Source organism: Suncus etruscus, chromosome 16 (genome assembly GCF_024139225.1).
Source record: "Suncus etruscus isolate mSunEtr1 chromosome 16, mSunEtr1.pri.cur, whole genome shotgun sequence".
NCBI lineage: Eukaryota > Metazoa > Chordata > Mammalia > Eulipotyphla > Soricidae > Suncus > Suncus etruscus.
Window position 1 is genome coordinate 27,423,512 of NC_064863.1, and position 5,530 is coordinate 27,429,041.

The 5,530-nt window shown below is 28.3% G+C and overlaps 1 non-coding gene and 1 pseudogene across 1 annotated transcript; both read right to left on the bottom strand.

The window, feature by feature from the left end:
• Positions 1-557: 557 nt before the first annotated feature.
• Positions 558-732, bottom strand: LOC126032803 (uncharacterized; annotated as a pseudogene).
• Positions 733-3,718: 2,986 nt separating this feature from the next.
• LOC126033256 (small nucleolar RNA SNORD45) lies at positions 3,719-3,779 on the bottom strand. The gene has a single exon (XR_007504369.1). It is a non-coding gene; the product is annotated as a small nucleolar RNA SNORD45 (small nucleolar RNA).
• Between the last annotated feature and the right edge of the window lie 1,751 nt (positions 3,780-5,530).

The window sequence follows — 5,530 nt, forward strand, 5'->3', positions numbered from 1 at the left end:
ATGTATTTTCTTATTAATTGATATTTTCATAGGCGATGCATTCATGATAGTGGCAGAAAATTTACATCAATAACAAAAATAATTGAAAAAAATTTATTTTAAAACATTGTTGGGGCCAGAATGATAGCACAGCTGTAGGTCGTTTGCCTTGCACACAGCTGATCCATGATAGACCACTGTTTGATCCTGGCATCCAATATAGTCCCCCAAACCAGGAGCGATTTCTGATCACATAGCCAGGAGTAACCCCTGAGCGTCACCGGGTGTGAACCCAAAAAGAAAGAACAAACAAACAAAAAAATATTGTTGAAACTCTAGCTGTAATTTTTGGGGGGTGAGAAACTCTCCGTGGCACTCCGATTTACTGCTGGCTCTGTGCTCAGAAATCGCTACTGGCTCAAGGGACTTTATGGGATGCTGGGGATAGAACCTGCATCCTTCCTGGGTCAGCCATGGCAAGGCAAATGTCCTTTCCCTGTGCTACCGCTCTGACCCCTATAGGTGTCATTTTAAGTTACATGAATCAACAGAAGAAAGACAACAAACAGATATGTGATATGAAGTTTTTTTTAATTGTTTTTATACACAGACCTTCACTACCACAATATATACAGTCGCATTTTCCACATTTGGGGAAATTACAGGGGTCAGCATACCCGGAGTACCATGGGTGAGCCTCGCCCTGGGGAAACCACCTTCATGATCATGGTATCCACCCTGCCAGGTAAGTATGAAAACAAAAGTTTTTTAAAGAGAAAATTAATAATGACTTATTTGCCTCTTAAATCACTATTGACATTAATGTTTATGAACATACTAAGAATTAATACATAGAGTAATTAAATACTTTACAATATAAATATGTAAAATGTATCTTGATTACTCATGAATAAATTGAATTTTATTGTATACTCAAATCTTATTTTAATATTTTCCCAAATGAATTTATATATATATATGTATAGTGATTAAGACAAATTATTATAGGTCAAATTTTAACATTTTTAACTTAGGAGCAACAAAAGCTATAGTAGGGATAAGTAGATTAATTAACTAAACAATTAAAGTCTTAACTTTCTAGCTTATGCTATCTTCTGTTAAAAAAAAAAGGCTGTAGGGTATGGAGCAATGGCCCAAGTAATAGGGCATCTGTCTTGCATGTGCTAACCTAGGACAGACCTTGGTTTAATCCCCTGGCATCCCATATGGTCAAACAAACCAGGAACAATATCTGGGAGTAATCACTGAGTGTCACTAGTGTGACCCAAAAATTAAAATAAAATAAAATACCCTGTAGACTTATGAAATAATATTTATAATATTATGAAATAATATTATATTGGTTAATGTAACATTTTCTATTCAAATGAGTTGTGAAATTTAGTAAATATAATTTAGTAAAATAGAAAAATAGTTTTTTCTACATTTCTTTTATACAAGGATTTTTTTATAATTTAAACACCGTGGCTACAATGATGTACATATTACATTTTTTCCACAAATAAAGTTGTTCATATTTGAGTTACAGTCATACAATGTACAACAACCCTTACCAGTGTTCATTTCTCACTACCAAAGGCAAAAGTTTCTCTGTCAACATTCCTGATGCTCTCATCTGGGGCAAATAAAAATAGTTTTTTAATAATTATGTAAGAAAATCATTTCCATTAAACACACTGATAAATTAAATTCTAAAAAAATATATCGAGAAAATAATAAAAGGCATCACTTTGAGAAAACAATGTAAGCTATCCCAATTCAAAATAAAAGAATAACATAACATTATATTTACAAAATAAAAATCATAGCATGAATTAGATTTATCCTATGTCAGATATGCATATCATTCTATATTGTACATAAATACAAGACTTAAATCTTCTAAAATGAAGCACTAATACTCCAATTAATAACAATTTATAATTTGTATGCTATAATATATTCTTTATATTTAATACTACAAAAGAAATAAGGCATTGAATTTTAAAAATTAGTTCATTTTATTGGTGAAATAAATAAATGAAATAAATGAAAAACTGTCCTCTATATAACTGCTTTTTCATTATTCTATCAGTAAAATGTGGGTTTCTATCAAGCTGTTTATTTTTTCTCACAAAATATAGATATAGAATTCTAAGAAACATTGATCCTTTAATTATGCAGAGCAAATAATGAGTGGAGTAGGTATAACCTGGTTTTGTCAATTTAATTTAGCTGCATTCACTATTTGATATTAATCATTGGGGAAGTGTCTATTTTTAGACTGATATATATAAAATATATATTTTAAAGGCTTCCTAAGATATACATAAGTATACTCCATTAGTGCCCTGTCAAGAGCTCAAGCCCATTAAACCCTTATAAAGTATTTTCAATGTTCTAGAATCTGACAGAGCCATTATAAGTTAATTTAGTATGCAATATTTTTGCAAATACGTACAACTTTTATTATTTTCAGGAATTAAAAGTCATTCATAAGAGTGGCTTACATAAAACAAATTTAATTAAGTAATTTGTTCGTTCCTCTGTGACAAGTTTACACATGATTGACGACATAGAAGGCAGAGAATCATCTTTTTAATAATTTAACATGTTCTGCCAAATGCAAAAAAAAACAAAAAACCCACACAAATGTAACTGAAAAAAATGTAACCATCTATGCCACAAAAGTGTGTTGTTCAAATATGATATTAAATACAAAGTACATACTTGATGACTGATTCTAGTTTGCCACACTTCATACTTCAAAAGCTGGGTTGATAAAAGAGCAAAATTCTAATTGCATATAAATTGCTTAATTCTGGTTTCTTATAAAAGGTGTCTATTTCAACAAAGGATATAATTATATTGTCATGAAAAAAATTAGAGTATATTGGAAGAAATTTTTTTTTACCAAAAAAGCAACTATCTTACAAAATAATACAAAAGAATCAAGATATAAGCATTTTATAGTGAAAATAAGTTTATGTATAATTAATTAATTAAAACAAAAGTTACTTCAAAAGTTCTTTTGAAACCTATCCACTGATATTTAGAGGTAAAATATTCTAAGCAACATCCTATTAACCTTATCTTTTAAATTTAAATGCATTTCATTATAATATTGTCTAAGATTCCGGCATTCATAAATAATTATAAACAAACAATTTTTTATATTTGGAATATGATTTATAATTATTGTTAACTTGAAGCAATCAGTAAATTTTAAGCAGAACTTGTTTTTCTAGGTCTATTTATATTTTATATCAATATTTTAAAACATCTTTAAAAGGGAATTTTATTTTCATGTTTAATCAAATTTGAAATTCAGTTTTATAAATTCTGCAAAAGTTAATTTTTTTCTAAAAGAATATGTGAACATTAATTTATAGAGATGTTCAGGCAGTTGCATTTGTATGATTTAAATTCATGATATCACAGTATTCTACCCTGCGCATCACACGGAATCATTTTTATATCTGGTCAACTCCCCAACTCAAATATGTATATATATATGTAAATATATATATAAGTAAATATATATATATATATTTTATATCTGGTCAACTCCCCAATTCAAATATATATAATATATATAAATATAAGTAAATATATATAATTTATATCTGGTCAACTCCTCAACTCAAATATATATAATATATATAAATATAAGTAAATATATATTATATATAAATATAAGTAAATATATATTAAATTAAGCATTAAATTAAAAAGATGAATGAACTTTTTTCTCACGTCAGCTTCAAATTCAGTTAATACATGCCAATACATTATTGACCATAAGAATTTTAATGAGATTGTTAAATTGTCATTGAAAACTCTTTTTATTTCTTTACTTTATTTTGGTTTTTGGGCTATACCCGGTTACTCTCAGGGGTTACTCCTAGCTATGCACTCAAAAATTATTCCTGGCTTGGGAGAAAGCATATGGGACACCAGGGGATCAATCCACTATCCAACCTAGGTTAGCCTGCACAAGGCAAAGGCCCTACGACTTGTGCCACCACTCTGCCCCCCACATTTTTTTAATATTTCAACTTGAAACATGAAGTCCTGGGATATTGAAAAGTGGCAGAGAAACTATTTGCATGTGTGTAGCGGCAAGTTCAATCAATCCACATCACAAAGGTTCAAATCCCAGAGTTCACAAGTATCTTCCCTATGTACCTCATTGAAGTGTGAAAACATTGTAAACATAGTCAATACTGTCATCATGAATGTACAACATTAACACTGCAGTGCCAAAGTTTCCTGAGGATGAAAATTAAGCATACAAGGAAACATTAAAATTAGTTACCAAATATATAAAAAAATAAAACATAATAATGTTATTCATGATAAAGTAACTTCTCATATTATTACAATATTAGAATAATATTCAAATAAAATAAAAGTTTAATGTTTATTAAAGGAGACTAGTACTGGCTTTTCTCACTCAAACATGTAAAATATTTGAGTCTAGATATGTCATCAAGTAGTATATTAAAAGTCATAAAAGTTTTTAGTGAGAGTAAGTTTCTATGAATCTTTGCTTAAGTAGATAGATAAAAAAGTTATTGCTCCTCTGCATGTACAGATTTTGAAATAGCTGGAATCTTTAATATTTAAGGTTTACATATATTTGCAATACTATTTACATTTTAGGAGCATGCTCCTCACCTATAATTAAGGATGAAATTTGCTATTTTCAGCATAGCAGAGTATCACATAGCAAGTATAATATCTAAACAAAAAAATGAGGACAGCATATTCAAATTAAAATAAGGCTATCATATATATTTCTATTCAGCATATCATTACATATGCATAAGAACATCAAAATTTGATTATCTCCAAAGTGATTTTTTCTCATATATTGGATATTATATTACTCATTGTATGCCAAAATTGATATGTTATTTATGCATCATAATATTTGATCAAAAATAGAATAGATGGGTTTTCAGCATGGTTCAAATTCCACTAACTATTTTCTCATTTAAAATTAGCATTTTTAAACTACAATTTAAATTTATATTTTTTATACCTTTCCATCCATCCTTTAAAATTTGCATAATTTGACTAGAAAATCTGAAGAAAAATGTAGGCATTAGCTCTAATTTATTTTGGGGCACCAAAATAGGTCAGATATTTAACCATGCATAGGAGCTACAAATATAAAATGAAAAAAAATCTAGATTCTGACCCAAGTCATAACTGAAGAGGCCTTTACTTAAAAAACCTAATAGTTTACACTAAAAAAAAGTAAAGAAAAGAAAAGTATCACTGCCATTTGTAAATAGAAAATAGTAAAGAACCCTAGTTTAGAAAGTAAACATTTTGATTTTAATAATGCACACTTAAAAACTATATAAGAATACAAAGCAATTATGTTTCAATATAACAAAATAAATATAGGTCAGAGAAAGGTTTTTAAGGAAATTATTTTACCTAAAATATTTAGATGACCATATCAACATGAAAAGTCATATGCTTATATAATAAATTTATAAAATATATTCGTGTATGAATAATGATTTTTCAAGTAACT